Genomic DNA, 12704 nt, shown 5'->3' with positions numbered 1-12704 from the left:
CTTTGTTAACAAGATTTGACTGTATTGAGATTCTAGTTACTGAAATTTACAGCTCATAACAACATATAAACAATGTAGTTCATATTCTGACGACATTTTAAATACGACATTCATTTATTTAGAAAACAGACAAATTGCAACCATTTGATAAAACATGACTGAATATAGAACAGAAAGTGATAACATGTGGCTGAATATAGAACAAAAAGTGATAACATGTACTTGTGGCTGAATATAGAACAAAAAGTGATTACACGTGGCTGAATATAGAACAAAAAGTGATAACAGGTGGCTGAATGAAGAAAAAAAAGTGATAACACGTAAATGAATATAGAACAAAAAGTGATAACACGTGGCTGAATATAGAACAGAAAGTGATAACACGTGTCTGAATATAGAACAAAAAGTAATAGCATGTAGAATGATATAGAAGAAAGAGTGATCACACGTGGATTAGTATAATCTCTTGATCCCTCGGTTGATGGCAGACACATTATAACCACTAGGCCGTCTCCTAGAGTAATGTCAACCCCACCACCTGGGACGGCATGAGCGTATTTCTCGGGACGGGACACACAGACTATATCTAATTCAAGAAAAGATAACCCCGTATCTCTGAAATAAATTAGATTATAATGTCAACACAAATAAGTCAATTTGACCTCCAGATTTTAAAGAAAAAAGTTTATCAGGCAGCCAGAGATGGACGGGCTATTAGCATTTTTGCCATGCTGTGGAATTTGGACAGGGAGAGTATTGTTAAGGAGGTAATAATCTCACATTACTGAACCACTTTTCGGATAAGTACTAATCAGCTAATAATTTGACCAAAACCGAAAAAAAAACCCACACAAACAAAACAACAGAAGACAAATGATTTGGATGTGTGTGTTTTTTTTAATGTGAGTAAAAATATTATTTGTACGTTATATTATATCAATCAGTATTACAAACTGAAAGAGGTACGTTGTTGCCATATCGCATATCATTATATCCTCGAGTGACCAGTTTCGACGCCCTTACCTTCTTAAGGATTGTTTTGTATGCGTCAATAAGAAACATGTGACTGTATTGTTTAAAATGTTTTAACTTTTTATTTAAAAAAATCTCTATCCTTTATGAAATGGGTAAATTTAAGCTGTTGTCCAGCTATTCCTTTTCATGAACAATCATCCGGAGCGGTCATTTTTATTGAGAGTGCAGGGCTCATCCTGAAGGGCGATTCAGGCGAAAACTTCGCCATGTATATTTCCATTTCGCTCTCCCAATTGATCAAAGAGAAGTCAGCATCGCCGATAAAATCTTAATTCCCAAAGGGTAATTACTTGGCGATGTAAAGAGCAGAGATTGTATCCGCCCATATGACGACTGCTAATTATCATTATCCAATCAGAACGTCGCTTTATACTACCCTTCTACCTGTACGCAAAGCGATAGACCGCCTACTCTAAACAGTAAATAACGAGAGCATCGGCCCGAAACGGGTATAATTGTGTGACAGTTACGGGATTTGGCGATAATTATAGATTGTTTTTTCCCGATCATCTAAACACGTGCAAATCTTCCCTAATTGATATACATGCGGTGTTTAACCTGAGTAAAGGCGATGTGCAATGGGTTTTTCACGGTTATCACAAAACTGTTAGTCAATTAAAAATAATCAATTCCATTAATGATCAGCGACTGGATTAAAAATTAATCATAGTTTTGAATGATTTCAGTCCGTTAAAATAAATTAAAAAATTGTTATGTCGCTCACGTCATGGCTACAGGGCGAAATGCCCAAATCTAGCAGTAAAAGAAAGTTACTGATTCTGATACACCTACACGAAAATTTAAGAATGCTAATTCGCAAAAATCTTACAATTGGTATGTTATAGACAGTGTGAGTATTTGGCATTGTTATCTTTGTAGAAATGGCAAATTTGACACAGCTTACGCACGTGGGCACGACATCCCGGAAAAAAACTACGAATCATGATCGGCATGTTACATATCGGTCGTATATCATGTGTACAATTGTATGAAAGAAGTGTTCTTATTGTTTCAATATATATATTTGTTTTAATGTCATAAATATGACGCTCAGTTAAAGATTTATCAATATTGAACATTTCAAAAAACATTATTTATAAAGATATTACCTCGTATAACATTTCATGAAAATAAAGGGAGGTAATTAGAAATTTATTTTCTATAATTTCTCAGTCAAATTTTTCAATAAGAAATGAATGTGTATGATTTTAGTGATCAAATATAATGTGCACAAATGTTTGCAGTACATATTTTACATATTCTTCGATGTTTGAAAATTGTTTTATAAGCATAATTATATGCAAATAAAAGTGACATTACAATATACAGGATAGCAACATACATGCATACAAGAAATGTAATCAGAACAGCTACGATAGTCAGATTTTATTAATCAATATCCAATGTAACTTTATCTTCTATTAAAAGTGAAGAAAGTAAAAATATAAAATTAATCTGGGACATAAGATAAGTTATGTTCCAGAATTAATTTATTCATCACATTTTTTCTTACACATTATTATCAATATATTTACATGAGAATATATAAACAAATATTTAGAGAAACCTTATAAATAGCTGATAAATAGATTAATTGTGTTTATATTATAGTTAAAGGATGTATAGCCATGCATGTTAATGCATACACATTGGGTTGTTTCCCTTCTCCCTATTTTTCGCGAGGATGTCACTTCTCCCTAAAATTTTCCCCCAGGATGAGCCCTGAGAGTGCCCTAAAACGATGCCATTGATTGGCTAATTTAATTACACACTACAGGAGACTGTACACCATAATACATTTACTTACGTTGTTCACCAATATCAAGAGCATAGACCTGCAAAGTATCAACAACTTACGTTGTTCACCAATATCAAGAGCATAGACCTGCAAAGTATCAACAAGTGAAAAAATAGTTTATCTATTCTTTATTTCTTTCATAAATAAACAGATAAAGCATAATTATATGTGGTAAATGCTATTGTTGTATTTTTACAGTGGTTTGGATGGTTGCCCTAGTCTGTTTGACCTCCTTTGCTGAAAAATATACCTTGGAAAATAGCACCTTTACTTTCTTTGTCGAACCTGCAAAAACAAAATAATACCTTTAGTGGAGCAACTAATTAGAATATGGCAATTCATTCCATCCAAATAAGATAAACATATCCAATTAATTTTCAATTAACATTCATTCATTGATTAATAACCGTAAAAAAATCTACAACATGTACAGGTTGCTTTAAGGTGAAAAAATGCTCCCAAAACAACACTATATTGGGTAATTTTACTGCCACATGACCTTAGAATAAGGAAATGAGGTCAGCAGACAGGGAGATACATGTATTTTCCATCCGATTTTTTCAAGGAAAGCATGACATAGTAAAGTGAGGGTCAAAATTGCATTAGTGAAATCATACAAAAATCTCTTAAATAAGGTATAAAATGCTTAGTCTTACCTTTGGGTGTCTTAATAAAAGTTAATTACTACATATTTTTATCTTACCAACTAGAGGAATCCCCTTTAGGCTATAGCGTAGTACAGTAATGATGTAAGCGGCCTCTTGTATCAATTATGAGGCAAAATATAAATCATGGTGTCGAAATAGAGCAGCGTAAAAACGGGTCACTCGTCGATAATGTTATATTAAACTGAAAGAAAAAGTAAAACAAAATCATTTATGAATTATAGTTGCATACTGGTTTTCTTGACATGTGTGCACTGTATTTATAGTTAAACATTATTAATTCGGCATGAAGGGTTTGACCCATACTAGCATGTGAGAAATTCCTGTACAAAAAGTAATTAAAACTAATTTTTAATACGCTCATTCACTAAAAAATTGATTGTTACACATCATATTTGGCTTGTAACACAAATCATGGAAATCCCAGTATGTTATAGATATAGAATATCATGCAGTTAGTTCTGAGTTCTTATATGGAGTACTGAAACTAGTCTACCCATTATTTTGTTTACAAAGAAGTAGTTCCCATACATAAAAATAACCCATACAATATTTTTATATATCCAATATTTTTCATATGTGTTTAAATAGAATAAGAATGCTAAAGGTATCTCCCATTAACGGTGAAACAGGAAGATATTTTTCTTGAAGTATTATAATAGTTTTGTTAATAAATAATTGTAAATTGCAAAGGCATAGCTTCATTCTTTTTCACTATTACATATTTAAATATGTATATAACTTTTATGAATCTCAATTCCAAAATGATTAAATAGCCAAGTTGGTAAGGACACAGACGTGAAAAACTGGCAGTATGCACTGTCAGCTGTAAATGAGTTAAAATGGATATCTTATTTCTGCTTTAAGGTACTAAGTAATCTCACAGAAGAGAATGGACAGATCACCACACCACTTATTATTGCAGCCAGAAATGGTGAAGAAAAAGTTGTTCAAGTGTTGCTTAGCAACTTTGAAGCAAATATTGAACAGACAGGTAATACAGGAAATTTTATGTCAGAAAAAAAATCATTTCCGTTTTTGGTCCCCTATCTACACTCTTTTTTAAACTGCTGGCCCTAAACACACTCTTTTTTAGCTCACCTGTCACAAAGTGACAGGGTGAGGTTTTGTGATCGCTTTTAGTCCGGCGTCCGTTCGTTGTCCGTCCGTCCGTCGTCCGTCCGTAAACTTTTGCTTTAAATGACATCTCCTCACAAACCACTGAGCCAATTTCATCCAAACTTCACAGGAATGTTCCTTTGGTGGTCACCTTTAAAAATTGTTCAAAGAATTTAATTCCATGCAGAACTCTGGTTGCCATGGCAACCGAAAGAAAAATCTTTAAATATCTTCTTTTAAACAACCCTAAGAGCTAGAGCTTAGATATTTGGCATGAAACATCTTCTAGTGAGTGTCTACCAAGTTTGTTCAAATAAAAGCCCTGGGCTCAAAATTGGCCCCGCCCCAGGGGGTCATTGATTTTCCCTATATGCATATAGTAAAAACTTAAAAAATCTTCTTTTAAAGAACCCAAAGAGCTAGAGCTAAGATATTTGGCATGAAACATCTTCTAGTGAGTGTCTACCAAGTTTGTTCAAATAAAAGCCCTGGGGTCAAAATTGGCCCCGCCCCGGGGGGTCATTGATTTTCCCTATATGCATATAGTAAAAACTTAAAAAATCTTCTTTTAAAAAACCGTAAGAGCTAGAGCTTAGATATTAAGCATGAAACATCTTCTAGTGAATGTCTACCAAGTTTGTTCAGATTAAAGCCCTGGGGTCAAAATTGGCCCCGCCCCAGGGGGTCATTGATTTTCCCTATATGGATATAGTAAAAACTTAAAAAATCTTCTTTTAAAGAACCCAAAGAGCTAGAGCTTAGATATTAAGCATGAAACATCTTCTAGTGAGTGTCTACCAAGTTTGTTTAAATTAAAGCCCTGGGGTCAAAATTGGCCCCGCCCTGGGGGGTCATTGATTTTCCCTATATGCATATAGTAAAAACTTAAAAAATCTTCTTTTAAAGAACCATAAGAGCTAGAGCTTAGATATTTGGCATGAAACATCTTCTAGTGAATGTCTACCAAGTTTGTTCAAATAAAAGCCCTGGGGTCAAATTGACACTGCCCCAGGGGGTCATAGATTTTCCCTATATGCATATAGTAAAAACTTAAAAAATCTTCTTTTAAAGAACCCAAAGAGCTAGAGCTAAGATATTTAGCATGAAACATCTTCTAGTGAGTGTCTACCAAGTTTGTTCAAATAAAATCCCTGGGGTCAAAATTGGCCCCGCCCCGGGGGGTCATTGATTTTCCCTATATGCATATAGTAAAAACTTAAAAAATCTTCTTTTAAAGAACCGTAAGAGCTAGAGCTTAGATATTTAGCATGAAACATGTTCTAATGGGTGTCTACCAAGTATGTTCAAATAAAAGCCCTGGGGTCAAAACTGGCCTCGCCCGGGGGGGGGGTCATTGATTTTCCTTATATGTGTATAGCAAAAACTTAAAAATCTTCTTTGAAAAAACCCAAATAGCTAGAGTTTAGATATTAAGCATGAAACATCTTTAAGTAAATATCTACAAAGTTTGTTCAAATAAAAGCGCGGGGGTCAAAACTGGCCCTGCCCCAGGGGTGTCATTGTTTTTAACTATATGTGTATAGTAAAAACTTAAAAAATCTTTTAAAAAACCAATGAGCTAGAACTTAGATGTTTAGCATGAAACATCTTATGGGTGTCTACCAAGTCTGTTCAAATAAACAAATAAAAGCCCTTGGGTAAAAATTGGCCCGGGGGGGGGGGGGGGGGGGGGGCTATATACAGGTGAGCGACCTCAGGGCCATCATGGCCCTCTTGTTTTAACTGCTGGCCTGAAACAGTTTTTCTGCCTTTTCACTTTCTAATAATCCTGTTAATATACAATCATAAAATCTTCTGATTATACAATTTGACATGTATAAAATCATATAGAAAGAATATACACACATACATACATATATATATATATATATAAAAGAGATACCTACCTCGCTTTCTTTTGGGTTGAACAACAAAAACATATGTTTACTTACTCAATGTGGCCATACCACGTGACTTTCCGGGTACGGAACACGCCGATTTTTCACCCGATTCAGGTATGTTTTTTATTCATAACTTATTTATTACTCAACCGATTTTTGATCAGATAAGGCGAGAGTACCCGTAATTATATCAGTTATCCACGGTAATATTCAAAATTCTGAAAACCCCTGAATGGTTTTTGAGAACATTTGAGTACAGTTTTCTTTTCATAGCCTGGCCCGAGGGGGAACGGTACACACTCATTTGGCAAAACAGGCGATTTCTAGCAAGTCATATGTTTTTTAACACTATTTCATAGAAAAATACATGTTAAATCTGATATTATTTACTATGTCCAATGTATCGAGTGAAATGTAGTGATGTTTTAGCATATTTTCATAAAGTTATGCTTGAAAATGATACGGAACACAACTGTTATTTCAAAGATACGGTACAACACACAAATTCTGTCTTTGAAACAATTTCTAAAATAAAATATATAAAAATTAATTTAAATTATAATGTGAGTGATTTTTTTCATAGTTATACATTTTATTAATTTAAAACGAGAACCCTGGGACCTGTTTTTGCAAAGTATTCATTATGCCTACAGTTTGATGTAAACAGGATTATTCAAAAAATAAAAGAACATTTTTTGAGAGTAAGCGTTGCGCAAAAATTTGATGTTATATGTTGAGCAATTAATATTTGGCTATAAAATGTTTAAAATTTTAAGGGAGGGATACGAAGACATTCAAAATTTTGTTTTGTTTTTGATTTTCATTTGAAAAAATTAGGATATTTCTTTTGGATTATAAAACGAATTGTGAAATTCAAGGACATCTGTTATGTGCGATTAGTATTTCATTTAATTTGTTCTGTTCGAATATATAAATGACTGTCTAAACATAGTATGAATATATAAACAAACAAGATGTTAGGAGTAAGTTGAAAATATATGTTCCTTGCAAAATGTTGTTTAAATAATCGAATTTGGAGAAAAAAACGCTGGTTTTGATGTAAGTGGATTTTTTTAAATCACGGAAAGTTTAAATTTTTTTTCGGCCTCATGATATTTGGTATGAATAATCTGCCAGGGTTCCAAACTAACTGCATGTATCTAAATTATCAAATTATCTACATATGGACAAATATTTCGCAGTTTTACGTGCAATCAAAATTAATAATTTGGTAATTTGAAGAACCCATTTGGGAACAAGGCCTGTTATATAACGTAACGTAGTTTATACAAGGTAACCTTGTTAACATATACAGTGTAGGATATACATGTTAGGAAATTTTGGTAAAATTAATGCCTATCTAACACTCGAGTTCCATGGACATGTGTGCTTTGCGTGTTTTGTGTTAAAAATAAAAATAATATTTTAAATAATACCCATTTTTTGGTCAATCAAATGCTATGGATTTTGGAGGCTGCATTCTGTTATATATACTACATGAAGTAGGTACGAGACCACAAGTGACTTCGATGTTTCGATTTTTTCCATGTGAGAAAGTTTTCTTACTACAGTACAGAATGTCGGTTTTTACTCAGGTTGGGGGGGGGGGCCCGTTCGTTCCTTTTATTTATACCCCAAAGGGGCACTTGTAAAAACTAGAAAGTCGCCACATGATAATGTCATTTTATGAGCCGTGAAACCAAACCAAAAACTGACCTAATTACATTAATTAAAAGTTATTTTTAAAGCTTCATGCCTTTAAACATTAAAAATTCAAGCAAATGGCGACTACATTTTTATTTGTTTGGGTCGTCAGACCAAACAAATAATGGTAGCGAAATTTCAAGGCTCTGATATGCTTATTTGCAAAATAAAAAGTAGTCCCGAACCCCTGGAAGCGGTTACTTACCTTTATGTACTCTTACGCTGAAAAATAAGGGGGTCCACTGTGTTAAATTGTCAAATGACAGGCGCATTAATTTTCAAGCCTTTCTCGGGAGAAGAAAAAAGTAGTTCCCAATTGGTCAAAGATTCAAATATTGTGTAATTCTTTACAGATATACATGTAATATTAAGCTTATTTACATCAGTCATGTCAGTGTCAAACGAAATTAATAAGGGTTACAAACCCTAATTTAGAATGAAATGGTTTTCTTCAGGCTGTTATCTTATAACTTCCCTGTGGTCGAGGGGTTACACGCTCGTTTAGGAAGAGAGATGTCCTGATTAAGGCAACTCATGTTTTTTTGTCTTTGTTTTTAATTGTTTAAGCCAAATAAACAATGAATTACATATCAGTGTTGCAATAAGCCTTATAGCCAATTTACTACAGTTATGTTACTTGAAACAACATTGGTGGCACTATACAAAAACAAATTGGTTTACAATCTCACAGCCTTCACCTTTCTGATATTCTGAGACCCAAACAAATTCAAGCGCCTTCTGTGATTTGATTTAATTAAACATGACCATGATATTGCAAAATTGTACCTAATGATTTGCTTATTATTAAACAAAATATAGATATATATAAATTGTTATCAAGTAATGATACATTTCAGCGATTTAGGTCATGACCTTGTTTTATTTTTTCAGGATGAAGCAAAAAGACATATATTACTTCACTTAAACTAAAAATAAATAAAAAAACAACAATAAACAACAATAAAACATAGCATTTTATAACAACATTTTCTTTCTAATAAAGCGTAACTACCTGATTTCTGTGAAGATCGAAGTGTTTAACATATCCTAGGTGATTTTAAAATAGGACAATGTTAAGCGTGATCTCTTTGAAATATAGCATGCAGCAAATACATAAAAACATTAAAAGTAAGCATTATGAATACATTGCAAAACAGGGTCCCTGGGTTCTCGTTTAAATTAATAAAATGTATAACTATGGAAAAAAATCACTCACATTATAATTTAAATAAAATTTTGATATTATTTTATTTCAGAAATTATTACAAAGACAGAAAATTGTGATGTGTACCGTATCTTTTGAAAATAACAGTGTGTTCCGTATCATTTCAACATAACTTAATGAAAATTGTGCTAAAACATCACTACATTCACTCGATACATTGGGCATAGTAAATATATCAGATTTAACATGTATTTTTTCTATGAAATAGTGTTAAAAAAAAATCATATGACTTGCTAGAAATTGCTTGTTATGACAAATGAGTGTGTGTTACCGTTCCCCTCGGCCCAGGCTATGAAAAAGAAAACTGTTACTCGAATGTTCTCAAAAACCATTCAGGGGTTTTACAGAATTTTGATATACCGTGGATAGCTGATATAATTACGGGTACTCTGCGCCTTATCTGATCAAAATCGGTTGAGTAATAAATAAGTTGTGAATAAAAACATACCTGAATCGGGTGAAAAATCGGCGTGTTCCGTACCCGAAAAGTCACGTGGTATGGCCACATTGTTACTGAATGAAAGTTTTTTCATTTTTCCCAAATTTCAAAGATTACCAGGTTGAAGTTTCTCAATGTGAAAGGCATGGGCTGTAAAGATTTAGAAAATCATTGCCTGCCTTAACTTATTTTTACAACACCTATGTCCTTCCAGTATAATGTATGTTTTATAGTTCTGAATGTTTATAAGTCATATAACAGAGAAGATCCAAAGTTTTGTGCGTACATTATACCAACTAAATATCTCTAATTACTCTAAAGTTTATTTTGTCAAATTTCAGGGCACGGTCCGGTTTGATGGGTATGCCATCGAAGGAGCTACACCACTGTGGTGTTCAGCTGGGGCAGGCCACTATAATATTATTAAAATGCTCATAGAGCATGGAGCAGACGTCAACCATTCAACTGTTACCAACTCAACCCCTCTCAGAGCAGCATGTTTCGACGGGAGATTAGACATCGTGAAATACCTCCTAGAACACGGTGCTGATTTGTCTATTGCCAATAAGTTTAAGAACACACATGTCTAATGATAGCAAGCTATAAGGTCATAAGAGCGTGGTTGAAGTATTACTGGAGAAGGGGCTGATGCCGATGCGAGAGCACATTGTGGGGCGACCGCTCTTCATTTCTCTGCTGAGTGCGGACATGTTGACATTGTTAAAGTTCTCATGGAGAAAGGCGCTAGCATTCTGAAAAACGACAAAGACATGACACCGTTGCTCGTAGCAGCTGAATGTGTACAGGCAGAGGTTGTTGAATATTTGATTTCATCGGACATTTGCAGTAAAATCGACAAAGATAAATGCCCTTGAGCTGCTTGGAGCCTCGTTTGCCAATGATAAAGAACAGTATGACATTGAAAATGCCTAAAGTATATGCGTAGGGGTATATATGTGAAAGGTTTAAAAATCCTGAAAATATTGTAAGAAAAAATTTAGACGACCCAGTCCCGGCATATAACAATCAAGTAGAATGTAAAACTTTTACAGGAGATAGATGCAATTAAAATAAACCATTCAGCTCTTCATATGGAAGGGCTTGCAATAAGGAGAGAATTCTAGGAAAAGATAACCCTGAAGTTCCACATCCGTTATATTCAGAGGTGCAGTGTTCGCAGATGGAGCAAGATTTGACAGATGTATAGAACTCTGGCTCATGCAATGCAACTGCGGCAAAATATAAATATAGGTCAGTTTCGAAAGATTTGCTTCGGTTTGCGCAGGTTTTTCTCACAAATGGTTCATCTTGGTGTCAATCCAGAGTTTAAATCAGTCAGAGAGGTGTTTTGTTCGAGGCACGGCGAGAGCTGATATATGACGTGCGACGTAGAGAGGAAAGCCCCCAGTGATTATGATAATTTACAAGAGGTTTTATGAAGAAAACATTCACACGTTACTGTATCTGATTGTGATTATTTTTTGAAACTTAAAAATTCCTGATACGGAACAAGAAGACTTTTACCGATGTGTTTACCGATTCCTTCAAAAAAAACCGGAACTCAGAAACGGATACACATTACTTCACATGGTAACAGACGGTGCTACCATTGTGGATGATTTTCACGTAAATGACATTGTCACATTTCCAAACGGACCACTGTGTAAGCTACTCATCGATTGCGGCGCCAACGTGAATGCGCAGGACAAACTAGGAAACACTCCCCTCCATATAATAGTGCAATACAATAATCCAATTAGTGATTTTTGAAAATCTTCACCTGTCAATGATCTCTCTTATCAAGGCCAAAGCTCATCTAGATATTTGTAATCGTGACCATAAAACAGCAATGGATGCATCAGTAACTGGGGTTGCCGAGGTGATTATCAAAACAAACAGTTCAATTTCTCTGAAATGCTTGGCCTCCAAGGTCATTAAGGAGCACAATATCCCTTTTAAAGGCTTAATTCCAATGGGACTTGAAGATTTTATAGAGTGGCATTGATACATCAATGTGACTCAGTAACGGAGAAAAGCTCAGTACAGAAGTTTTGATGTAAAAACAGTTGTAGCATTATTATAGAGAAACAACTGTTTTTTTCCATCAACGTCTCGGAATATTCTTTACTGCTGTGATTATTGTGATGCTTCTTAGAAGTGATATTTGTGATAGGGCAAGATAATTTTGTTATGTAATTACTGTATGTATGCCTGTATTGTACAGTGTTGTTTTTGTATGTGCGCAGAGACGGTGTTTTGCTGAATGTTAGTCATTATGTACGACGGTTAGATATAGATATAATGTGAACATCACCCTCATTTCTGTATTTTCATTGTTATAATAGTTGGTATTAGTTACCTTTGTGATAAACTGTTGTACTTGTTTCTTTCTATATAATTAGTTACAAAAGTCTCAGACACTGATAGTTACATGTATGCTCGACCAATGTTTTAATTTGAGCCGTGTCATGACAAAATCAACATAATGGGTTTGCGACCAGCATGGATCCAGACCAGCCTGCGCATCCGCGCAGTCTGATCAGGATCCATGCTGTTCCCTTACCTACTCTATTACAAATAGAGAAACTGATAGCGAACAGCATGGATCCTGATCAGACTGCGCGGATGCGCAAGCTGGTCTGGATCCATGCTGGTCGCAAACCCATTGTGTTGGTTTTGTCATGACGCGGCTCATTTATTAGCTCGACTTTTTTTTTTTTGAAAAAAAAAGTAGAGGTATTGTTATAGTCAGGTCGGCGTTGCCGTTGCCGTCTCCGTTGCCGTTGCCGTTGCCGTCCGAAAACTTGTACCTGGATCA

The 12704-nt window shown here is 34.5% G+C and overlaps 1 pseudogene; it reads left to right on the top strand.

The window, feature by feature from the left end:
* Positions 1–291: 291 nt before the first annotated feature.
* LOC132722903 (protein fem-1 homolog B-like) lies at positions 292–12404 on the top strand (annotated as a pseudogene).
* Positions 12405–12704: the final 300 nt, after the last annotated feature.

The sequence above is a fragment of the Ruditapes philippinarum genome, unplaced genomic scaffold (genome assembly GCF_026571515.1).
Source record: "Ruditapes philippinarum isolate M1 unplaced genomic scaffold, ASM2657151v2 ctg34_1_1_1_1, whole genome shotgun sequence".
Taxonomy (NCBI): domain Eukaryota; kingdom Metazoa; phylum Mollusca; class Bivalvia; order Venerida; family Veneridae; genus Ruditapes; species Ruditapes philippinarum.
The sequence above is the reverse complement of the archived record's forward strand: the minus strand, read 5'-3'. Positions and strand labels throughout refer to the sequence as shown.